The 26,220-nt window shown below is 44.4% G+C and overlaps 1 protein-coding gene across 1 annotated transcript in view; it reads right to left on the bottom strand.

Moving 5' to 3' along the window:
- The window catches only part of LOC136877784 (uncharacterized), a 411,138-nt gene that overhangs the window by 28,825 nt on the left and 356,093 nt on the right, over positions 1–26,220 (bottom strand). The gene's annotated exons all lie outside the window — the stretch shown is intronic.

Below are 26,220 nucleotides of genomic sequence, written 5' to 3'. Positions count from 1 at the left end.
CCACTTACAGATGTGTCCCAATTCAATGTCAATGTCACCATCTGGATAATACATTCTTGTACTCTACCGAAGAAAACGTGCTGTGATCTCGACTTTCACCGTCAACTACATGCTCCAGATGTATAGAAAGAAAAGAAAGGAAGAATGAACGCGTGGTATTGTATGTTTTCTTAAAATGCTATTTGTTCGGGGCGTCGACCCACCTGAATCTTTTGCCCCTACTGGCACCATATTCAATGGATCTGCGTGTAAGTGGAAGGGCAGTAGTGTGGGCGGTAGTGTGGAATGTTGTGTGTGAGGCAAGGAAGATTAAGGACGTCACAAACACCTAGTCCCCAGGCCAGGGATATTAAGCATTACAATTAAAAACCCCTGACCCGGCTGGGAATCGAACCCAGGGCCACCGGGTGACAGGCCTCTACACCGCGGGGCCGGACGTTTTGTATGTTCCTCGTGTTTAGAATGTTATCGTATTTAATTATTATTATTATTATTATTATTATTATTAAAATATAACTCACCTCCCATGTATATATAAACCCTGTCGATAGCCATAAAATATATCATATTTATAGGTTCAATAATGTTTCTGAGAAAGTGTGAAAACTTAACAATGACATGCATTCATTCTTGGTCAGCGTTGCGATTTTGAGTAGGTCGAATATGCGGCTATGGTTCTCTTTCTATGAGCTTTGACTTGACAGTTAACCGGAAGTCAGACATTGGTGCCAAATGGTTACGAGTACAAACAGCTGATCCCAGCATACAAAACGAACGGAAATGTATATACTCGAATATAAGTCCAGAATCAATTATTCTTTGTAGGAAAATAATAATATAATGAACAATATAACAATATAATATAAAATGAACAATAACGCATAACAAATTTAGGATAAGGCTTTGAGTTTAAAGGAAAGATCAATGCTGGAAGAGATAAAACGCGATAAAATGAAATGAAATTTCTACTCACCATCTAGAAAAGCTCGCGTTGCTGACAGATTCAATTTCTCCTAAGGAAGGAAATAACTCCTACAAAGGGAATACACCACTCATTTCTAAGTCACTATCGGTATGGTCATCGTCTGTTGAGGTTTCATTCTCCCGGCTGTTTCATCCACCACGTAAACTGGGAACTAGGGCTTTTTATTTCACAAGGTGCACGAGTCCCCCCCCCCCATTCCTTATATTATAGCGAACCAAAATGCTGTGCTCCTTCAACCGCTCAATCAACTAATTATTTCTAGCTGCCAGTGTTAATGCTTTGTCAAGAATGACCGAGTGAACTGTCAAAGACCGCGGAAAGAACTGAGTACAATACAACACACAGCGGATAGCACGTGCTTACAGAAAATAACAGATCGACAACAGTGGTAACCGGAACTAGAGTCTAACGCACCCTATCGGAGCGATCGGCTGCCTTTGATTGGCTGTTTATTAATTCATTTAGCCTCCGCCAAAAGGCAGCGCTCAAACTCTTAAGAAACTCATAAGAACTAAACTATAGGCAAGAGCCTACCTTACGAACCCCTAGGTCTGTCCATTGGAGTGCAAGGGAACAAAGGAGAAACCGTGGTTATGTTCCACGAACTCAAATAAATATGAAGTCAACTTAGACTAAATAAATTCGTCAAAACATCCCCTCTCAAAATAAACATACAAAACAATATTTTCATAAATAAAATGCTAATATACTGAACCAATGCAAATAAAGAAAATCCACCTGTTCTGTATTCCACGATAAATCCCGAAACCAACTCCGATTCATTTCCCGCGAAATCAAAAGGTGGCCGATTAGTTTCAGCTAAGCAAAAAGAAAGTCATGCTATTTAGATTATTAGCAATATTATTCGCCCAGGAACCTTAGCTGTTTGATTAGCAACAAATATAATTGGGAGGCCATTTACTTCTTACTTTAATTGGGAATATAAATGTCAGTTTTTTAAAGATAGTTCTCTGAAAAATGAATTTAATTCAATATTTACTGCAATAGCAATTTGCTAATAAGTGATATGGGTGATTTGAATGCGTTACCATAGTTTACTTCTCTAGAACAAAGGGTAGCAAGAATGGCAAATACATATGATTGAATAATTGCTACAGCTGATTCTAATGGTATTAAACGTACTTGAGCCCAGAAGAGATAGCCTGATAAACAACAACAACAACAGTAACCCAAAGGTACCAGGTGGCTCAAAATCAGATGGAGAGGCGCACATTCAGCACTGGATGGATAATAGTTGAATAAAAAAGTGAATTACCTATCTTCTTATACCGATGATCTCTCGCAACTCAGGGACTGCAAATTAAAAAATATGCGCCATTCGAAATGGGTTGAATTATTTTGAAATTATGCAGTTGGCCAATGTAACGCCATAGTGATCTAAGCACCATACAGATATTTTTGAGAAGAAAGAAGTTGATGTTGAGCCTTGAATATTCTATAAAGAAAATTGTATTTCATACTACAGCCTACGTTTTGCAGTATACGCTCATTTATATGCAGGTAATGTACCAACCAAGAAGTCAGTTATTAATAATATTTACTTTACTAAAACTTGACGTACACTTGGTTCATTATGGGCGGATGAAGTCTAAGACTTAACTGTTTAGCTCATTAAGACTGAATGTCTTCTAAGATAAAAGTGTATGATTTTTGTAGGGCATGATGAAAGTTCATAATGATACAAAGGAATAACGTTTGTCATTATACTGACTAGGTTAACAGCAAAAATTTACATCTGTAAACAATCTGAGGAAACACGAACAGATTTACTATATTCAGCTGCTCTCTCCCTAGTTGGTGGCTATTCGTGACTTGAAGAGAGGACTTGGATTCCAGTTAATTAATTAATTAATTAATTAATTAATTAATTCATTCATTCAGGCAGTCAGTGTTCTGAACATAAAACGTCAGAGTCTAGGGGTTCAACACTATCAATGTCTCTTCCTTTCCTTCATGTACAAGCAGACTCATAAAATTAATGATAAATTGGAGGAGCATTCGTATTTACTCTCAGAAGTTTAAGGCAGATACTCATCGGTCCCTGAAGATGACATCTGAGGCGGAATGTTATCATTTAAAGCTTGTTCATGAATAAAACTACCGGAGAACAGTTCACTTACCAGTATATTTTATACGTTAGTTTTCCTCCTCTTGATCAAGATCGTGGCATACTTGTCCTCATAAAATTAGCAAAGCAGTCACCTCCGTACAGGCCATGAAGGCCCTTGGAGGAGTGGAAGGTAAAGGCTTCCACCATTGTTAACCTCGGCACGTGATGGGGTAGAGTGGTTAGCTCTACGCCCGGCCGCCTTTGTCCCCAGGAATGAACCTGGTACTCATTTTTGGTGTAGGCTGAGTGAACCTCAGGGCTATATGCACCTCCGGAAGTGGAAATCTCGTTTCTTAAATTTTACGACTTCCTGGCGGGGATTCGAACCCACGTCCTTCCGGGCAAACCGAGCACGCCTCGGCCAGGCAGCCCCTTCATAAAGTTAGCAGCTATCAATATATTGTCCTCTTACCTGGATATTTTATGCAATACATAAGGGTGTTTCTTAACTATACCGACAAAAGATCAGGGATGCTCTCAAACGGTGGTGCAATCGGATTGGCGGAGAAAATACACTGACTGACAGAGCAAATGCAACACCAAGAAGGAGTGGTTCGAAAGGGATGAAAGTTGGGGAAAAAACAGAGACGGCACGGAAGAATAATTGATGTTTATTTCAAAACGATATGCAGGTTACACAATGCGCACGGTATCGACTCAGTAGGATGTAGGACGACCGCGAGCGGCGATGCACGCAGAAATACGTCGAGGTACAGAGTCAATAAAAGTGCGGATGGTGTCCTGAGGGATGGTTCTCCATTCTCTGTCAACCATTTGCCACAGTTGGTCGTCCGTACGAGGCTGGGGCAGAGTTTGCAAACGGCGTCCAATGAGATCCCACACGTGTTCGATTGGTGAGAGATCCGCAGAGTACGCTGGCCACGGAAGCATCTGTACACCTCGTAGAGCCTGTTGGGAGATGCGAGCAGTGTGTGGGCGGGCATTATCCTGCTGAAACAGAGCATTGGGCAGCCCCTGAAGGTACGGGAGTGCCACCGGCCGCAGCACATGCTGCACGTAGCGGTGGGCATTTAACGTGCCTTGAATACGCACTAGAGGTGACGTGGAATCATACGCAATAGCGCCCCAAACCATGATGCCGCGTTGTCTAGCGGTAGGGCGCTCCACAGTTACTGCCGGATTTGACCTTTCTCCACGCCGACGCCACACTCGTCTGCGGTGACTATCACTGACAGAACAGAAGCGTGACTCATCGGAGAACACGACGTTCCGCCATTCCCTCATCCAAGTCGCTCTAGCCCGGCACCATGCCAGGCGTGCACGTCTATGCTGTAGAGTCAATGGTAGTCTTCTGAGCGGGCACCGGGAGTGCAGGCCTCCTTCAACCAATCGACGGGAAATTGTTCTGGTCGATATTGGAACAGCCAGGGTGTCTTGCACATGCTGAAGAATGGCGGTTGACGTGGCGTGCGGGGCTGCCACCGCTTGGCGGCGGATGCGCCGATCCTCGCGTGCTGACGTCACTCGGGCTGCCCCTGGACCCCTCGCACGTGCCACATGTCCCTGCGCCAACCATCTTCGCCACAGGCGCTGCACCGTGGACACATCCCTATGGGTATCGGCTGCGATTTGACGAAGCGACCAACCTGCCCTTCTTAGCCCGATCACCATACCCCTCGTAAAGTCGTCTGTCTGCTGGAAATGCCTCCGTTGACGGCGGCCTGGCATTCTTAGCTATACGCGTGTCCTGTGGCACACGACAACACGTTCTACAATGACTGTCGGCTGAGAAATCACGGTACGAAGTGGGCCATTCGCCAACGCCGTGTCCCATTTATCGTTCGCTACGTGCGCAGCACAGCGGTGCATTTCACATCATGAGCATACCTCAGTGACGTCAGTCTACCCTGCAATTGACATAAAGTTCTGACCACTCCTTCTTGGTGTTGCATTTGCTCTGTCAGTCAGTGTATTTCTTTTCGCGAAAATGAGGCTAATTTGTTACTTCCGGGCGCGCTATTCAAATTGACGAACTCGTCGTAGGCCTATCTGCGAGGTGATCTCCATGAGGTACTTTCACTCCAACACATTAATTAAAAGTGAGAGGACTTTTCCTCCTGGTGAAACTTACAACCTGACTTTCCACCCCGTTTACCATCATACACTTGCCTGCTGTCAATCTCGCAACACATTGTTTGCAATCGCTCACAAACCTGTACCTTATTTATTACACTATTAAGGGCCAGACGTGTCGTTCCAGAGAGGGTGGCTCCTTTTTTTTTCCCTCACCAGTGGGAAACGGCACGGCCGGTCAGTAAGGTAGTTATAAGGGTGGCGCTCACATGTGGATAGGTTTTCCGCCCATGTGAGCGTCCACATAGTAGACTTAGTTTATTTTTATTTTGCGTACACATGGTAGATTTAGTACATATTTTTTCTCTTTGTAACGGGAACATGTATTTGGGCCGAAAGCCTGTAATATTCTTCAATAAATATCAGTATCAATATTTATTACTCTATTACTGTAGTTGCATATCCTTCATTGTATCATCATCTCAATTTCCTAGCTGTCAGTAATTGTTAATAATAAGAGTAAAAACTATACAATACCCACCTCAACACAATTTACATTACTTCGGAAAGTAGGCTACCACGTAGTCCCGTTTCCTGCTACGGGATCGGTGATGAGGCGAAATGCAAGTACTGTATATGGCATGTTTTCTTACGGTGGGATGCCCTTCCTGTCGCCAACGCCAGATGGGGAGATAATGAAGACGAAATGAATGACAATGAGTGAAATTGGGCAAGGAACTGTCCCGGCATTTGCCTGGAAGTGAAAATGGAAAACAACAGAAAACCATTCTCAGTACAGTTGACGGTGTGTTTCGAGCTCACTCATCCCCGGAATGCAGAGCTTGGCTACATAGCCGTAGCGCGTTATTGACACTCCGCTCGGTACATTATTTCGAAAGGCTAATAATATAAATCTTACCTGGTATTAGTTGTATGCCGTGGCTAGGGAGCCGCCAACCCACCCTTAGAAATCTATTTACTGAAAATGAAAACCTACAACCCGTTCTCCAGTCATTGAACGGGTCAGGGATGTAATGAATGAAACATATATAGGCTGTTATTACAATGGGGTCGCCACTCCCAAGGTGATTTGTTAATGAATGATAAATGCTATGAAATGATAATGGAGTGCGTTGCTGGAATGAAAGATGACACGGAAAACCGGAGTACCCGGAGAAAAACCTGTCCCACCTCCGCTTTGTCCAGCACAAATCTCACATGGAGTCACCGGGATTTGAACCACGGTATCCAGCGATGAGAGGCCGACGCGCTGTCGTCTGAGCCACGGAGGCTCTAAATATATTTACTGTTATGTGAAAAATATAAATTCTGCAACATTTTTAAATTCCATCTCTATTAATAGTCACTGCCACTGGTTGAAATTTAAAACACCGAGCGAGTTGGCCGTGCGGTTAGGGTCTCGCAGCTGTGAGCTTGCATTCGGGTGATAGTGGGTTCGAACCCCACTGTCGGCAGCCTTGAAGATGGTTTTCCGTGGTTCCCTATTTTCGCACCAGACAAATGCAGGCTAGGCCTGTACCTTAATTAAGGTCACGGCCGCTTCCTTCCCAATCCTAGCCCTTTCCTATCCCATCGTCGCCGTAAGACGTATCTGGGCTGAGGTGAGCGGCTCAAGACGGTTGAGGCGCTCGCCTACTGACCCCAACTTGGCAGGTTCGATCCTTGGCTCATTCCGGTGGTATTTGAAGGTGCTCAAATATGTCAGCCTCATGTCGGTAGATTTACTGGCACGTAAAAGAACTCCCACGGGACAACATTCCGGCACTTGGGCGTGTCCGAAAACCGTTAAAAGCAGTTAGTGCGACGTTAGAAATAAAACAGAATGGCACAGTTACAAAAACTCGTAGGTGTGATTGCTAACGTGACAAATGAATTGGCCAAGGCCCTTATTAAAATGTATTATCCTCAGTTGCCAGAGGGGCTCTTTACAATTCACCCCTGACCAATGGAGTGTCGCTATGAGCCATCGAGTGTCAATAGTGGGTATCATGACTGATAACCTGTAAAGCTACCAAGTAAGCAGCTAGCAACAAAAGAGTATCGAGCTGCAGGGACTACAGTGCACTGCTCTTGTCTTGTCTGAGGTGTGTATGGTACAGTACTAGCATCATGCCAGTGACTGCAGCATATTAACATGTAACAAGACCGGGCGAGTTGGCCGTGCGCGTAGAGGCGCGCGGCTGTGAGCTTGCATCCGGGAGATAGTAGGTTCGAATCCTACTATCGGCAGCCCTGAAGATGGTTTTCCGTGGTTTCCCATTTTCACACCAGGCAAATGCTGGGGCTGTACCATAATTAAGGCCACGGCCGCTTCCTTCCAACTCCTAGGCCTTTCCCATCCCATTGTCGCCATAAGACCTATCTGTGTCGGTGCGACGTAAAGCCCCTAGCAAACATGTAACAAGGACATGAGAAAGGTCAGTTCATTTTCCACTGGCTTGTACTAAATAGAACCTGTGACAAAGAATTCTCAAGACAACTGTTCATATTTTATGATGTGAAGAAAAGAACGTGGAAAAAGCTTATCGTAAGAATTGTTCCCAGAAAGAGAGAGCATGTACAGAATCCCCTGAACCTTTACCATGAAACAAGTAGTGGAAAGTGAGCAGGAAAGTAAGTTGGTATTCCTGCAGGATGCTTGCAAAGTTGTTGCTATTCTTATTATTTCATTGTCAACAATCATCACTGATCTGCATATGGGACTGTCAGCTAGATGACGGATTCCCTATCAATTGTTTATCTAGTCTTTACCTAATCTTGAGGGGCTGCCTGGTCGAGGCGGTAAAGGCGTGCTCGGTTCGCCCGGAAGGACGTGGGTTCGAATCCCCGCCAGGAAGTCGTAAAATTTAAGAAATGAGATTTCCACTTCCGGAGGTGCATATGGCCCTGAGGTTCACTCAGCCTACACCAAAAATGAGTACCCGGTTAATTCCTGGGGGCAAAGGCGACCGGGCGTAGAGCTAACCACTCTACACCATCACGAACCGCGGTTAACAATGGTGGAAGCCTTTACCTTCCACTCCTCCAAGGGCCTTCATGGCATGTACGGAGGTGACTTTGCTTTGCTTTGCTTACCTAATCTTGACCTACGAAACAATGAAATTCAATGCATGCCTGTTAAATAATTCTTTTCAGATGTGACACAATTTAAATTCTTACGCAAAATAATAATAATTAAAATGCGGAAACAGAGCGAATTTCTTCTGTGTCCAGTGTCATGAAAACTAAGTATCTAGGTGTTAATATAAGGAAGGATCTTCATTGGGGTAATAACATAAATACGATTGTAAATAAAGGGTAGAGATCTCTGCACATGGTTATGAGGGTATTTAGGGGTTGTAGTAAGAATGTAAAAGTGAGGGCATATAAGTCTCTGGTAAGACCCCAACTAGAGTATGGTTCCAGTGTATGAGACTCTCACCAGGATTACTTGATTCAAGAACTGCAAAAATCCAAAGAAAAGCAGCTCTATTTGTTCTGGGTGATTTCCGACAAAAGAGTAACGTTACAAAAATGTTGCAAAGTTTGGGCTGGGATGACCTGGGAGAAAGGAGACGAGCGGCTCGACTAAGTGGTATGTTTCGAGCTGTCAGTGGAAAGATGGCGTGGAATGACATCAGTAGACGAATAAGTTTGAGTGGTGTCTTTAAAAATAGGAAAGATCACAATATGAAGATAAAGTTGGAATTCAAGAGGACAAATTGGGGCAAATATTCGTTTATAGGAAGGGGGAGTTAGGGATTGGAATAACTTACCAAGGGAGATGTTCAATAAATTTTCAATTTATTTTGCAATCATATAAGAAAAGGCTAGGAAAACAACAGATAGGGAATCTGTCACCTGGGCGACTGCCCTAAATGCAGATTAGTAGTGATTTTTTAAAATCTAAAAAGAGGAATAAAATGGGACAGGGACTTCATAAATCACATTTAGGTACTAACTCCTCCGTGAAGGCGCACGACAAAGACTGTAGAACTTATATCACAGATCAGCACCTTTCTCTCCAAAACCAAAATATATACAGTTTGACTTCAGGCAGACATGACCAAATTCATCTAGCGAGTTCAAAAAACAAAACAAACAAAGAACCAACAAAATTCTGATAGTGTCCCTGAGCATCAGTCTGCGAGAAATAATTCTAAGTAACTTGTGACAGAATTGAGACTCAGATGGGGTCTAGTAGACCCCGAAGGGCAGTCCGTATTCAGAAAACTAAAAATATTCAAAGCCTTGGTTCCACCAATAACTGTTAGTTGAGGCTCAGAGAGTTAGATCCTAGAGCTGTGCGATAAGAATGCCATCGGAACACTTGAACATCGAATATGAAGGAAGGTAACCGATCCATCAAGGAAGGTGCTGACTGGCGATGGGTGGCGTGGGTTGGCGATCGTGCGGTTCTTTAGCTAAATCTGGTATTATATCAACTGACTTGTGCAGGGCTCCTTGTGCTATTTTTCTTATTATAATATCTTAATAATAATGTTCCTTGCTGATGTGTACCGATCAATACGCGGTTTTACACCTTAAGACAATCATGACAAAAAAAAAAAAAAAAAAAAAAACCTTCGCCAGTTAACACGACTGAACAATATTTCCATGGGCTAAGAAACAAAAGCCTAAATTCTTTGTAATTCGGCGTTATGCTGTTGCTGATCCTGAATTTAAAAAAAAATATATTATCGCAGTCTGTACGATGAAGCTGTATAAGCCACAAGCCGATAGGACCAATAACATAGGTACGGTATTTAAACATTAAATGTTAGGCACCTTCCCCTAAACTACCATTTCATCCAGCGTGAATGAAGTTATTTATAGTCTAGACTGTAATGGTTTATTCCATGACTTTACATACGGATTTTCATTAAATTCTGCTCACCCATTTTCTCGTGTCTTGGCAATGACATGAATTTAGCAACAAAATTCGAAATTCATGAATATCTCTGTTATTATAGCCGGTACGGTAAAAATGTATAAGGCATAAATGATCGGAAATTTAATTATATATAACTCTGGTTTTGTAGTACTGTATTTATCGATAGGACCACCAAAACCGTAGATTATTGAGAATTGAATTGTAGACCTTTCTTTTCTTAGCATGCCATTCCTCTGGTGCATACATGTTCTGATAACTACTGGTACATAACACACTGGTTCATCATAGTATCCCAGATAGTATTCCAACTATTCGATACCTACTCTGAAGCGCTGATTGGAAGGAGCAGTGTGCAAATGTAAGGGAATACGGCAGAGGAGTGTTCGCGGTTGTCTGCGACCTGCGCATTACGTAGTGAAGCACGAGCATGTCAGCTAACAAACAAACAAACAAACAAACAAACAAATAAATAAATAAATAAATAAATAAATAAATAAATAAATAAATAAATAAATAAATAAATAAATAACTAGAGGCACCTGTGTTTTGCAAGGCGCAAAATCGCAATTTCTTGCGAAATTTTACCAATTCAGCTCAGAACATGAAACTATTTACCATTAAGCAAAATTGCGAAGCAATTGACGAAATTATGTGAAGTCACTTTTTGATCCAAGAAGCATATTGAATGATGATTTAGAAAATGACAAAGTCTCTCATCTAAACCAAATCGCCATCCTACGATAACTTTCAATATCGGAATAATATCTTGAACCATACACAGTGTTAAGGGATCTAGTTGGCAGTTCATGTGGAGAAGGTGAAGGTGAATTCAGAATGTGGGCATTTAGTGGAAGCTGTAGTGAAGGCTTTATGGATCCCGGTTGGTAATGTTGATGGTGAGAGGTCATTTCCAATGTACTGTAATACACTGACTGACAGAGCAAATGCAACACCAAGAAGGAGTGGTCAGAACTTTATGCCAATTGCAGGGTAGACTGACGTCACTGAGGTATGCTCATGATGTGAAATGCGCCGCTGTGATGCGCACGTAGCGAACGATAAATGGGACACGGCGTTGGCGAATGGCCCACTTCGTACCGTGATTTCTCAGCCGACAGTCATTGTAGAACGTGTTGTCGTGTGCCACAGGACAAGTGTATAGCTAAGAATGCCAGGCCGCCGTCAACGGAGGCATTTCCAGCAGACAGACGACTTTACGAGGGGTATGGTGATCGGGCTGAGAAGGGCAGGTTGGTCGCTTCGTCAAATCGCAGCCGATACCCATAGGGATGTGTCCACGGTGCAGCGCCTGTGGCGAAGATGGTTGCCGCAGGGACATGTGGCACGTGCGAGGGGTCCAGGCGCAGCCCGAGTGACGTCAGCACGCGAGGATCGGCGCATCCGCCGCCAAGCGGTGGCAGCCCCTCACGCCACGTCAACCGCCATTCTTCAGCATGTGCAAGACACCCTGGCTGTTCCAATATCGACCAGAACAATTTCCCGTCGATTGGTTGAAGGAGGCCTGCACTCCCGTGCACTCCCGGCGTCCGCTCAGAAGACTACCATTGACTCCACAGCATAGACGTGCACGCCTGGCATGGTGCCGGGCTAGAGCGATTTGGATGAGGGAATTGCGGAACGTCGTGTTCTCCGATGAGTCACGCTTCTGTTCTGTCAGTGATAGTCACCGCAGACGAGTGTGGCGTCGGCGTGGAGAAAGGTCAAATCCGGCAGTAACTGTGGAGCGCCCTACCGCTAGACAACGCGGCATCATGGTTTGGGGCGCTATTGCGTATGATTCCACGTCACCTCTAGTGCGTATTCAAGGCACGTTAAATGCCCACCGCTACGTGCAGCATGTGCTGCGGCCGGTGGCACTCCCGTACCTTCAGGGGCTGCCCAATGCTCTGTTTCAGCAGGATAATGCCCGCCCACACACTGCTCGCATCTCCCAACAGGCTCTACGAGGTGTACAGATGCTTCCGTGGCCAGCGTACTCTCCGGATCTCTCACCAATCGAACACGTGTGGGATCTCATTGGACGCCGTTTGCAAACTCTGCCCCAGCCTCGTACGGACGACCAACTGTGGCAAATGGTTGACAGAGAATGGAGAACCATCCCTCAGGACACCATCCGCACTCTTATTGACTCTGTACCTCGACGTGTTTCTGCGTGCATCGCCGCTCGCGGTGGTCCTATATCCTACTGAGTCGATGCCGTGCGCATTGTGTAACCTGCATATCGGTTTGAAATAAACATCAATTATTCTTCCGTGCCGACTCTGTTTTTCCCCAACTTTCATCCCTTTCGAACCACTCCTCCTTGGTGTTGCATTTGCTCAGTCAGTGTACAATGTCTGACAAGAGAACACCTCTGACTTCCAGTAAGATGGAACTCATTGTATCAATATCTTTTTCAGTCTGATGTGTAAGTTATGTGCGTAGGCTAGACAGGATACAGTTTTTCGTAACATTATGCCTTGATAAATGTAGACCTAACATGCATTTTCAACAGAATCATACCTTTCATGTTTCTTATACATATAGAAGAATGTCTGATTACAAATATACTATTAACTACTACCTGTTGGTTTAACATTTATTGCTGAAATGTGGAAATTAGAATTTAGCGAAATTATTGAAAAAATAAAAAATAGCGAAAAATATACCGAGATAACATTTATATGACCAAATTAGGCAAAACTGTTCAACAACAACAACAACAACAACAACAAAAAACAGGTGCCTCTACTTATAGGCCCTAACACATTATAAATCTGTAGCATTTCAGCATTCTGACGAGCCACGGCCTACTGGCCAACAGCTGCTTTCATAAGATAGAGGATCGATAATTCAGTCCGTCAGTCAATTTTCTGTGAACCAACCAACCAACTAACCAATCAACCAATCAACCAACCCACCCACCCACCCGCCCACCCACCAACCAGCCAGCCAGCCAGCCAGCCAGCCAGCCAGCCAACCAGTCAGCTACAACGAGCGAATTGGCTACGCGTTTTGGGCCCTTTAGCTGTTAGCTAGCATTTGCGAAATGGTGGGTTCTTTGAACTACACTACCGGCAGGCCTGGAAATGGTTTTCCGTAGTTTCACATTTTCACACCAGGTAAACCAGGGGCTGCAACTTTATTAAGGACACGAGCGTTTCCTTCACAATCCTAGCCGTTTCTATCCTTGCGTCGTAGAAAACTCTCGATATGTTAGAGCGACGTTCAACCAAAAGGGAAAACAATAAAATAAATTAATACATGCAATTGACAAATACCTTTCAAAAGTTTCCCATTCACCACTCTTCTTTGTTTCAGTGTCACGTGAAATTCTCCAAGACAGGACTTAACCTTTACAACACAAACACAGTTCCCCACATACACACATGTTTAGCGCACAACATCCTACTACTATCTGTCTCCAAGGTTCGCTGAAATCAGGTCGTGTTGTGTCAACAGCGAGTAGGCAAAGCTGGTGGGCTTGTAGGAGAATTTTCGAAACCACTTAATCGATAAATTTTGACACTGAATTTATATTTGAAGAGATATTCCCAAACTAATCTGGCAGCTTGATATTTTTGGCGTCCATCCAGAATATATAAATAGACTCGCCAGAGTGCTAGGCGTTTTCGGTGGTCAGTGATTTCTACACACGGCATGTTTTATCTCTTTGTATCAAGGACATTCTCAAGTAAAGAAGAAAACACGCAGTCATATCATTTCAGTTCTATTTACTATGTAAACAAGCCGGCCCCGTGGTGTAGGGGTAGCGTGCCTGCCTCTTACCCGGAGGCCCCGGGTTTGATTCCCGGCCAGGTCAGGGATTTTTACCTAGACCTGAGGGTTGGTTCGAGGTCCACTCAGCCTACGTGATTAGAATTGAGGAGCTGTCTGACGGTGAGATGGAGGCCCCGGTCTAGAAAGCCAAGAATAACGGCCGAGAGGATTCGTCGTGATGACCACACGACACCTCGTAATCTGCAGGCCTCCGGGCTGAGCAGCGGTCGCTTGGTAGGCCAAGGCCCTTCAAGGGCTGTAGTGCCATGGGGTTTGTTTTTTATATAAACAGGAATGCTACTACCACCACCATCGCTTACCCACCTGGTGGCCATGGACGTTAAAGCGTAGGGTCTGTTGATTTGGCACCGTGGTTAGCCGGTTCGAGTCCCGTTGGTGGAAAACATTTTCTCCATCAGAATGTTGATCGTCAAGACCAATCACTAGTCACATTACTTTTTTAGAATTGGCTTTACGTCGCACCGACACAGATAGGTCTTATGGCGACGATGGGATAGGAAACGTCTAGGAGTGGGAAGGAAGCGACCGTGGCCTTAATTAAGGTACATTTGCCTGATGTAAAAATGGGAAACCACGGAAAACCTTATTCAAGGCTGCCAACAGTGGGATTCGAACCCAATATCCCCCGAATGCACGCTCACACCTACGCGCCCCCAACCGCAAGGCCAACTCGCTCGGTCACTAATCATTAGACTGCTTGCCAAAACCATGGATTCAATTCCAAACCTCTCCTCAGTGTTCATATGGAGAACAGCATGACGCTCTTGATGGTAGGTCATCCTGTTGGATGGCGACGTTAAGCAGATCCTTTGGTGTTATTCGACAGGAGTAAGCTATATGCTGACATTAGGTTTCATCATCTTCCTACCTCATTATCATCCCATGTCCAAACGCGCAGGACGCCCATGGCGTCAAACAGAACGACTTGCAGACCAGGCGACCAAACCATGTCCTCGAACACTTCCGGCACTAATGGCCATACGATAAATAAATAAATAAATAAATAAATAAATAAATAAATAAATAAATAAATAAATAAATAAATAAATAAATAATTAATTAATTAGTAACTTTTTACAACTGGCTTTATGTCGCGCCGACACAGATAGATCTTATGGCGACGATGGAATAGGAAAGGACCAGGAGTGGGAAGGAAGCGGCCGTGGCATTAATTAAGGTACAGCATTTGCCTGGTGTGAAAATGGGAAAGCACGGAAATCCATCTTCATGGCTGCCGACAGGGGTTCGAACCAACTATCTGCCGAATGCAAGCTCACAGTTATGCACCCCTAACAGCGTCCGACTCGTTGGCTGAATGGTCAGCGTACTGGCCTTCGGTTCAGAGGGTCCCGGGTTCGATTCCCGTCCGGGTCCGGGATTTTAACCTTAATTGGTTAATTTCAGTGGCCCGGGGGCTGGGTGTTTGTGCTGTCCCCAACATCCCTGCAACTCACACACCACACATAACACTATCCTCCACCACAATAACATGCAGTCACCTACACATGGCAGATGCCGCCCACCCTCATCGGAGGGTCTGCCTTACAAGGGCTGCACCCGGCTAGAAATATCCACACGAAATTATTATTATACCCCTAACCGCAAAATACATAAATTTAAAAAAAATAAAAAAATAACATTACTACTACTGTACTAGCAATAATGTAGTCAGGGTCTTGGCTTTCAGACCTCGGGTCACTGGTTCGATTCCTGAAGGATTTTTAATCTTAATTACCGTAGTTAATTCCTTTAGCTCGGGGACTAGATGTTTGTGCTTCTTTACATTCCAGTACCTTACATACCACACACAAAAGTCTGCGCCAGGCTAGCAACAGCCACACATAATTATTATTATAACAAACCGTATGGTGCGACAGCCCTGACGGAGCCTACCAAGCGACTACTGCTCAGCCCGAAGGCGTGCAGATTACGTCACCACACGTAGGCCTAGTCAATGTAACGAATTCCTCGGCCATTATTCTTGGATTTCTAGATCAGTACCACTATTTCACCGTCGGATAGCTCCTCAGTGGCACTGTTTTCACGTAGGCTGAGTAGACCTCAAACCAGCCATAAGATCCAGGTATATTATTATTATTATTATTATTATTATTATTATTATTATTATTATTATTATTATTAGACTCCTTGGCTGAATGGTCAGCGTTGAGGCCCTTGGTTCAGAGGGCCACGGGTTCGATTCCCGACCGGGGATTAATTCTTCTGGCTCGGGGACTGGCTGTTTGTATTTGTCCCAGCACTCTCCCCTTGCCAAGTTAGGGTCAGAAGGCCAGCGCTTCAACGTAAATATTCAATACACAATGTTTTGAAATAAGGTCACCGGCTACCTCTCATTCTTTAATTATCCTAATAATCTTTCGTCAGAGATAAAATGGTTAATGCAGCGAACGATCGGTTAATTCAATGTTTCTCCATTTCGCTGGAAGCCTTACTCAAGGTGTTGATTCTGAAAGGAACAGGTTTTGACACTAGTGTTGTGAGACACGTTCAGTTCCATTATCATGCGGAGCGAATTGGAATCCTGCCATCACTCGTATTGCAACTAGTCAGTCCTTTTGTTTGGCGCATCAGTGAAGCGTTATGAAACAAAAACAAACCCCTTGGCGCAACAGCCCCGAAGGGCCATGGCCTTCCAAGCGACCGCTGCTCGTCCCGAAGCCCTGCAGATTATGAGGTGTCTGGTTGTCAGCACTACGAATCCTCTCGGCCGTTATTCTTGGCATTCTAGACCGGGGCCACCATCAGACAGCTCCTTAATTGTAATCACGTAGGCTGAGTGGACCTCGAACCAGCCCTCAGATCAGGTAAAAATCCCTGACCTGGTCGGGAATCGAACCCGGGGCCTCCGGGTAAGAGGCAGGCACGCTACCCCTACACCGCGGGGTTATACATCCAGTAACATATTCAGGTATAGAAGCTTACTCCAGATGCTAGTGGCATAAGTGAAAAAAAGTCATTTTTGCATATATTCGAGACCTTTGAGACGATCTGACACATTGTAAATAATATACAAGTAGCCTGTTAACAAAACGAACTCTGAAAATACCGTGCAAATGTGAGGTATTAGCGGTTTTCCGGTATGTGGCATTGCTTAGTGGCATCCTTCCCCTGTAGTTGGTGGTAGAGTACTGTACATCCAGAGTATCCCCTGCCTGTCGTAAGAGGCAACCAAAAGGGTCCCCAGTGCCTCGACTTACTCGTATCTAGCTCCTCTCCGTAATCTTTCCTCTCTAACCACCCTTGGTCAACTGTTGTTCTCTTCCGACCCCGACGATGTTACATTGTGTGAGGCCTAAGGAGTCTCATTTTCACACCCTTCGTGGTTCTTCCCGTTCCACTGCCAATACCTCATTTTTCGAAGGATCGGTTCTCTCCATTTCCCTCTTGATTAGCATGAATAGAGGACGTTTGTCCAACTGTACTTCCTATTAAAACAATAATCACCATCACCACCACTTCCTTCTAAGCAACTAGCCATTTGCTGCGTATTTCTGAAACAGTTATTGCTCAGCAGCTGTTAGTGTGCAAGTATATAGAATGTATTGAAATGAGGTCATGAGTAGAGGTCGGATTTTAAAGGAAATCCTTTTTTTTTTTTTTTTCAATACGGAACACGAAATAATTAATTGCAGTGTTCAAACCTGTCTTCCACCGATCAAGCTGCGTGATTTTGAACACCTCCTTTTAGTAAATGCTCATTTTTCTATCTTACGTTGGTCCTTTCTTGACAAAATATCGCAATAGACATTGACAAACTAATAAACTGTGCTGATTTAGAGTTAAGTATTAAAACAAAATTTTCACCGCTCGTTTCAGTTGATGCTCAGCGGTCATTTTCTGTTTATAAAGAGATTCTACATTCAGAGTGTTAGAATCTGACTTTTAAACAATGCGGTCAAACACAGTCCGACTCTTTGGCCGAATGGCCTTCCGTTCAGAGGGTTCTGGGTTCGATTCCCAGACGGGTCGGGGATTCTAATCGCGTCTGGTTCGGGAACCGGGTGTATGTGTTTGTCCCAACACTTTCCTTTTCATATTCATAAAACACAACACACCACACTACCAACCACCACAGAAATACGCAATAGTGATTAAATACCTCCATGTAGGATTGGAGTCAGGAAGGGAAGACGGCCGTAAAACAGGGCCAAATCCGCATGTGCGACGCTGTTCGCACCGGTGATCCCACAGGTGTGGGAAAAGTGGCAGAAGAATAAGAAGAAGAATGCAATCAAACACAACATTTTCCATACGTTGTGAAGTGATAAATGTATCCAAAGAATGTGCTAAAGTGTATTTTCAATCAAAATAGCACTCCTTTGAGGGAGTAATATAGTCCGTTTTGAAATCTTTCTCTTGCCTAGGACTTCCCTTTCTTTTGTCCTTTCTTGATGAAAAATACGGGCCCTTGTCCTCAGCTACATCTCATTCTATATTTGTCCTTAAATAATCTTTCGATTGAGAGAAATGGGCCAACTATCTATTTGCATCTAACGAATCGTTCTTGAGAGACATGTGTATGGCATTTAGAATCAACAAGGACCGGGCGAGTTGGCCGTGCGGTTAGGCGAGCGCAGCTGTGAGCTTCCATCCGGGAGATAGTGGGTTTGAAGCCCACTGTCGGCAGCCCTGAGGATGATTTTCCGTGGTTTCCCATTTTCACACAGGCAAATTAATTAAGGCCACGTCCGCCACACCACAGCCTGCGCGGTTGCTGGTAACATCGCGTCATACATTTTCTATCGCAAATTTCGTGACGCAAATTTTCAGACGAACCCTACCCCAGCCATAAGACATATTCATATGAAAATGAGGTACTGAAGAGCCTAAACCACAGATGCTCGCGTTGAGATCAGGGACCTGCGGTACAACAGCTAAATGCTAACAGGAATGAAGGTTGGATTCTGGGAGAGGATGGTCGGTTCTATCAAACGATGCCTGCGGAAGGTTCTAGGACGCTCGCAGCAGGACGAGGAAGGCTTGTGCACAACACTATACTGCTAATAATAAGAGTTGGCGTCTGACATTTCTTAGAGGGAGGTCCGTTTACTGCCTGCCGAGGCGGGATAAAGGGAGTGGCTGTATGGTTGCCATGGAAACGAGGGTGGGGCGACTGCTGTTGCCATGGAGATAAAACTTCAGGGCAGCTCGTCTTGCTGGGAGTTGCCAAACCTGTCACTGTCACTGATAAGAACCTGATTGTTTGTATAAGAGTGATCGCAAATGGGACGACACCGCCTGGCCAGGTAGTCTACAACAGATCACAGCGGTCAGAATGAAGGAGGGAACAAGTGAGCCGGAAGCGAGGGGTAAGAGTATGTAGAAAGGAATGCTGGAATGCGGCAACAACGTGAAATGGCACGTGCATTGCTCCTCCCTCCAACCTTACCTGTCAGACGCCAACTTTAGTTAAGTCTACTATAGTCAGCAAAGAAGCCGCCCTTAACAGCAGCCGATCACAGAGGACCCAAGTACTGGCGATGTTCTGACCCCATCTCACTTTCTAGTCGGAAAAAGGTTAAAAAGTAAAGAGTGACGCTTCCGTAGCCAGATCGCGTGTTTAGGAAAGAGAAAAAAAAATCACAGGAAAGTGATTTGAAGCGATACCTGAAATATCAGAGAGAAGAGATCCTTTCTTTGTGCTTGCCAGAAACCTACTAACGCGCCTCGAGAAGTGTTCTTCCTTATACAGAATAATTAAAACTGAGACTGTAAGTATGCGAAATTGGTCGGCTGTGATGAAGACAAGTTTCCTATTGTCTCAGATACTTAGGGCTGCCGTATCCCGTGAAAATGAGAATGCGCTGCTGTCGCTGCCAGGTGAAACTAGGGCCCTGTACGCCGCTTCACGGCAGCTTACGTCCCCCAGACTTTGCTTGCCGTGAAAATCTGGAGCGCCGCTTCATTCGGCATACAGGGCAATAGTCCGTCACTCCCCAGACTTAAACAAACAGATAAAGTGATTCAATGTTCATTAATTCAAGATTTGTCCACTCTCGAACACAGAATGCGTTGTTGTCGGTGTCGTTTAGTGCGCCGACGTTGGCAAGACTGTTCAGCGCCGTCCGAGTCACACCATACTGGATGTCTAACCTATCTTTAGCGATCCGGGTAAGGATCTACAGGGCCATTTTCCCAATTAAATAAGGGCCAATGGAGCAAACATCCGTACATGCACCTTGTTTATGTTTGACGTAGATCACCTCCCGAAGTGTGAACGAAATCGGTGACCCCAATAGCTGGGGCCTCTAGTGTGAGCATTCAGTCAGTGCTACAGAATAATGTCCCAGGTTGCACTGTTATCGACCTATGTTCTTACGACAGAAAGGTACCCATAAAGTGAAGTGGTGTTGGATCAGAATGTAAGACACTTCACGTAATGTTTAAGTTCGAGAACGAATCCCTGATCTCTCACAGCGTGAATGTGAAAGATAGAATCCACTGTGATGGGAACGATATGAGTTGACTGAAGCGACTAGTTCCCACTCTTTAATAGCAACTACATGCCTGGGAACTGTTCTAGATTCCCATATTACTGCTCACCTGACAAGGAAGGGATCACAACTGTTACAGTAACTCATTCCAGATGTGACTTACACTCAAATATCTCAACTATTCCAACTGTTATAGGGGTAATTTTCTCTTAACTCAAAAGACAGCAGGAACTATAGGTCTGAAATTAGGCAGATAAACTGAACTCCTCTTTTACTGAAAAACAGTGCGCTGCCATTGGATATTCGTGACACTGAAGCCTGTGATCTTGTGTCCCTTGGTAGTGTATTACAATTCGGACTGTATTATCAAACACGGTTTAAGACAATGGACTCATTTTTTTCAAATAAGGTATTTCCTAAGACTGAAAGTTCAATCCAAATTCGTGAGGAGTGGTCATTTTTCGCTACAGTAAAACGAAATGGCGTATGGCTTTCAATGCCGGGAGTGTCCGAGGACAAGTCCGGCTCGCCAGGTGCAAGTCGTTTGTTTTGACGCCCGTAGGCGATCTGCGCGTCATAATGAGGATGAGATGATGATGATGATGAAGACGACACATACACCCAGCCGCCGTGCCAAAGAAATTAACCAATGTGGTCAAAATTCCCTACCCTCCCTAGAATTGAACCCTGGATCCCTGTGACCAAAGGCCAGTATACTAACCATTTAGCCATGGAGCGGACTTCGCTACAGTGATATTACGCGAAACGTTCTTAAAGGCTTGTAGTAGTTTATTATGATCGGACGGCATATTTTTATTTTATGGAGTTTTAAACTCGAATTTTGTCCGTAGACAATAGGTTACTTTTATGTTCCGATTAAAATAGCTGAAACAATGACCATGCAAAAACTATTGCATACTGTTCCTGAACAACGAAGGTACTCATCGTTACTGGTTTTATGTCCCATTAACTTCTACGTTTTTCGGTGACGCCAAGGTGCCGGAATTAAGTCCCGCAGTTCTTTTACATACCGGTAAATTTACCGAAATGAGAATGACGTATCTGAGCACCTTCAAATACTACAGGACGAAGATGGGATCGAACCCACCAACCTGAACTCGGGAGGCCAGCGCTTTACCGCCCGACCAAAAGGTACGCAGCTACAATTGGGTGTTATTGGGTTTGACATTGGTAGATTTATTCTTTTTCTACAGTCATTTAAACTCACTCCATCCATACTTCTGAATCCGACAGTATATCGGTTTAGTAGCCGGAATACCATTTATCGAAATCTTTACAGTAAAATGTACATAACATGGTTACGTGATGAAATAGCTCTCTCAAGTTCCTTCTATAACAAATATTAAACCTTATCAATCGCAAGAAACGGAAAACAATACGTAGGTAATACAACTGTATTGCATAAGCCCAACGAGATTACTTCCATTGCTCAAATCACGCACAGTACTGATTCCAATGAGCACTTTCAGCGAACCTCACTTAAATAACTGAGTTAAGTAAAACTATAACCGCTTCTGTGGTGTAGTAGTTATTGCGATTGGCTGCCACACCCGAAGGCCCGGGTTCGATTCCCTGGACTTCCACGAAATTTGTTAAGTGGTACGAGGGCTGGAACGGGAATCACTCAGCCTCGGGAGGTCAAATGAGTATACGGGGTTAGATTACCATCTCAGCCATCCTCGAAGCGGTTTTCCGTGGTTTCCCATTTCTCCTCCAGGCAAATGCCGGGACGGTACCTAACTTAAGGCCACGGCCGCTTCCTTCCCCATCCCTTGTCTATCGCTCCCAATCGTATCATCCCACCACAAGGCCGCTGTTCAGCATAGCAGGTGAGGCCGCCTGGGCGAGGTACTGGCCCTCCTTCCTAGTTGTTTCCCCAGAACCAAAGTCTCGTGCTCCAGGACACTGCACTTGAGGCGGTAGAGGTGGGATCCCTCGCTAAGTCCGAGAGAAAAATCAACCCTGGAGGATAAATGGACTAAAATAATAAATAAATAAATAAATAAATAAATAAATAAATAAATAAATAAATAAATAAATAAATAAATAAATAAATAAATAAATAAATAAATAAATAAATAAATAAATAAAATTATTTTATATTTAAATTGCCATGTAGTTGTCTTAAGTGTCAGTCTGACAATGCACAAGCATGATAAAATAGAACCAAAAAACCAAACCCCATGGCACTACAGCCCTTGAAGGGCCTTGGCCTACCAAACGACCGCTGCTCAGCCCGAAGGCCTGCAGATTACGAGGTGTCGTGTGGTCAGCACGACGAATCCTCTCGGTCGTTATTCTTGGCTCTCTAGACCGGGGCCGCTATCTCACTGTCAGATAGCTCCTCAATTCTAATCACGTAGGCTGAGTGGACCTCGAACCAGCTCTCAGGTCCAGGTAAAAATCCCCGACCTGGCCGGGAATCGAACCCGGGACCTCCGGGTGAGAGGAAAACACGCTACCCCTATACCACGGGGCCGGCATGATAAAATAGGGCAATCTGAAAAGGACGTCACTTTTAAATTTACGACAGCTACTGCATCGTCAGAAAGTTGGAAAATAAATTTATCTACTTGTGATGCTATACATTCGGGGACCACGAAAACTTTTAGACTGACATTTCTAGAAAATAAGCTTAACACACAATAACAGGTCATCTGTTTGAATACGCAGCCCTATAATGTTATGGTATTGAACTGATAACAGAAATCCCTTTGAATTGCTAAATTCGCTTTTATGCTCCTTCATGTGTCAATACTTTCTCGGACTGATCTCATAAGTAGTTCACTGTGTTCCTTAGACATTACTGCCGCCCCCCACCACCCATTCACCTTGGAATAAGTCCCCTTTTTTATGCTAGACATCAATTCTAGCGCACTGTCTCGATCGGAAGCATTCCAGGATGTCATTTTCTCGCAGCGGGTTCAAAATGGACTGTGATTTATTGGGAATCTTCATCCCTTCAGCTGCATTTACAGTTTTTGGAATAAAAAGAAGTCGCACGGTGCAATTTCTGGCGAACAGATAGGATGTGACACAAGGGTCGTGTTGTTTTTAGCAACAAAAACAAAAAAACAACAACGTTGAGACAAGAAAGCAGAATGGGCAGACGGATTGCTATGGCGAATGAGCAACGTATTGTTTCGCCATCATATTTTCTATAAATGTTTCAAAACGACGTTGAAAGCAGCATTAGCTGTCTGACCAGGTGGAACAAACTCCTTGTGAACAATTTCTTTCTGATTTAAGACACATCAGCATACACTTGGTATTGTTTTTGACTTACCTCGCTTATTTCTTTGGAGGTGGCCACAAACATTTAAACTGACTAGATTGTCGTTTAGTTTCGGGTTCATAGACGTAAATCCAGGTGTCATCACCCGTAATGAAGTTGTAAAGAAATGTGGGGTCATTGGCAGATTGCTCTTTGAGATTCGAGCAAACGTCAAGACTTTTTGCTTTTGGTCATCGCTCACTATTCTGAACACGAACTTGAATGCAATACGCTGCATGTGTAAATCTTCTGTTAAGATTTTATGACATGTCCCATGACTGACTCCCACTAGTACACTGAATTCACCACTGGGTCGACGATTGTCTTCACGGATAGTATGACACAATTTTACGATCTTTCGCTGAAGTGGACACTGGGCGACCAGGGCGCAACATCATCACTAATTGATATCGATATTCTGCCTCTCTTAAAGCAGGGAAATCACTCAAATGATTGGGAAAGCCCCAAAGCCTGCTCCCGAAAAGCCACATTCCTCATTTCTTAACATTCCGAAGCTGTTTTCCAAGCCTGATCGCTATGCGAAGGGAGATTTTTTTTGTAAGTTGCTTAACACCTCATCGATACAGATAGGTCTTATGGCGACGATGGGACAGGAAAGAGCTAGGAGAGGGAAGGAAGCGTCCGTGACCTTAATTAAGGTACAGTCCCAGCATTTGGTTGGTTTGAAAATGGGAAACCACGGAAAACCATTTTCAGAGCTGCCGACAGTGGGGTTCGAACCCACTATTTCCCGAATACTGGATACTGGCTGCACTTAAGCGACTGCAGCTATCGAGCTCGGTACGAAGGAAGACACCAGCGGCTTGCTGACACCAGACTGACCAAGCAAAATATGGCGTCAAACGATCAAAGAAAACCTACGAACAGTTAATATCGGGTGGGACGATATCGAAAACGTCGTTCCCAATAGGACTCGTTGGTGGAAACTCGCTGCCCTATGTGCTTCGCGCGGAAGGAACCAATGATAAAGCAGAATTTTATGCAAACATGCTGATTACTCAAGTCCTCCACTTCATTATTCGCAGAGAACATTTAACAAGTAGTTACAAACGCAAATGTAGCGTCACTACCGATGCTCACAACAAGCTTTTTTCAGTACACTGTCTCATCATAGCACGGCAGTGCTGTTTCTGGCGGGTAACAATAACAATACTCCATACGATGGGCGGAAGTACAGCCCGGGAATTAAATGACTTAAGTGGTATAACAATTTACTTTTGAATTGAGTACTGTGTGTAGTAAATGCAAACTGTTCTAATATTAATACCACTAACTGATATAAGTAAAATTATTAGTAATGCCCCTTTTCATGTACTATCAGTTTTCATACGCAAATGTATTCATCATCATCATCATCATCATCATCATCATCTGTTTACCCTCCAGGTTCGGCTTTTTCCCTCGGACCCAGCGAGGGATCCCACCTCTACCGCCTCAAGGGCAGTGTCCTGGAGCTTCAGACTCTTGGTCGGGGGATACAACTGGGGAGAATGACCAGTACCTCGCCCAGGCGGCCTCACCTGCTATGCTGAACAGGGGCCTTGTGGAGGGATGGGAAGATTGGAAGGGATAGACAAGGAAGAGGGAAGGAAGCGGCCGTAGCCTTAAGTTAGGTACCATCCCGGCATTCGCCTGGAGGAGAAGTGGGAAACCACGGAAAACCACTTCGAGGATGGCTGAGGTGGGAATCGAACCCACCTCTACTCAGTTGACCTCCCGAGGCTGAGTGGACCCCGTTCCAGCCCTCGTACCAGTTTTCAAATTTTCGTGGCAGAGCCGGGAATCGAACCCGGACCTCCTGGGGTAGCAGCTAATCACGCCACCCCCGGAGGTCCGGGTTCGATTCCCGGTTCTGCCACGCAAATGTATTAAAGAAGCAAATTAAGCTAACTTGTCAGCTAATTTAAAATACACATTTAAAAAAATACAAGCATGTAGGACCCATTGCCCAGGTTAAATTAAAATTAATGATAAAAGGGTATAGCCTCCGTGGCTCAGGCGGCAGCGCGCCGGCCTCATACCTCTGGGTTCCGTGGTTCAAATACCGGTCACTCCATGTGAGATCTGTGCTGGACAAAGCGGAGGCGGGACAGGTTTTTCTCCGGGTACTCCGGTTTTCCCTGTCATATTTCATTCCAGAAACACTCTGAAATATCATTTAATTTCATCTGTCATTCATTAATCATTGCCCCAGAGGAGTGCGACAGGCTTTGGTAGCCGGCAACAATCCCTATCCTCGCCGCTAGATGGGGGATTCATTCATTCCATTCCTGACCCGGTCGAATAACTGGAAACAGGCTGTGGATTTTCATTTTTTTCGATAAAAGGAAAGATATCGTAAGTAAAATGTATGATTTAAAAGTTAAAAATCTGATTCACTTGATTAAACAAAAACAACCTTAACAATCCTGCATGATAAGGATACTTCGTATAGTGGTACCAGTTCGGGGTACTTTTGTGTGAAATTTGTAAAGCAAATTTTCTTTTGGCCTGCACTGAGGAGTCTAGAATTTTTTGGTCTAAGAAAGTTTGTAGATGATTGTTTTTGGAAGGAATAACTCATTGGAGCAGAGCCATGCGCGTTCATATTCTAATACCAAGAAG

The sequence above is a fragment of the Anabrus simplex genome, chromosome 7 (genome assembly GCF_040414725.1).
Source record: "Anabrus simplex isolate iqAnaSimp1 chromosome 7, ASM4041472v1, whole genome shotgun sequence".
NCBI classification, from domain to species: domain Eukaryota; kingdom Metazoa; phylum Arthropoda; class Insecta; order Orthoptera; family Tettigoniidae; genus Anabrus; species Anabrus simplex.
This window is presented reverse-complemented; position numbering and strand designations above follow the sequence as displayed.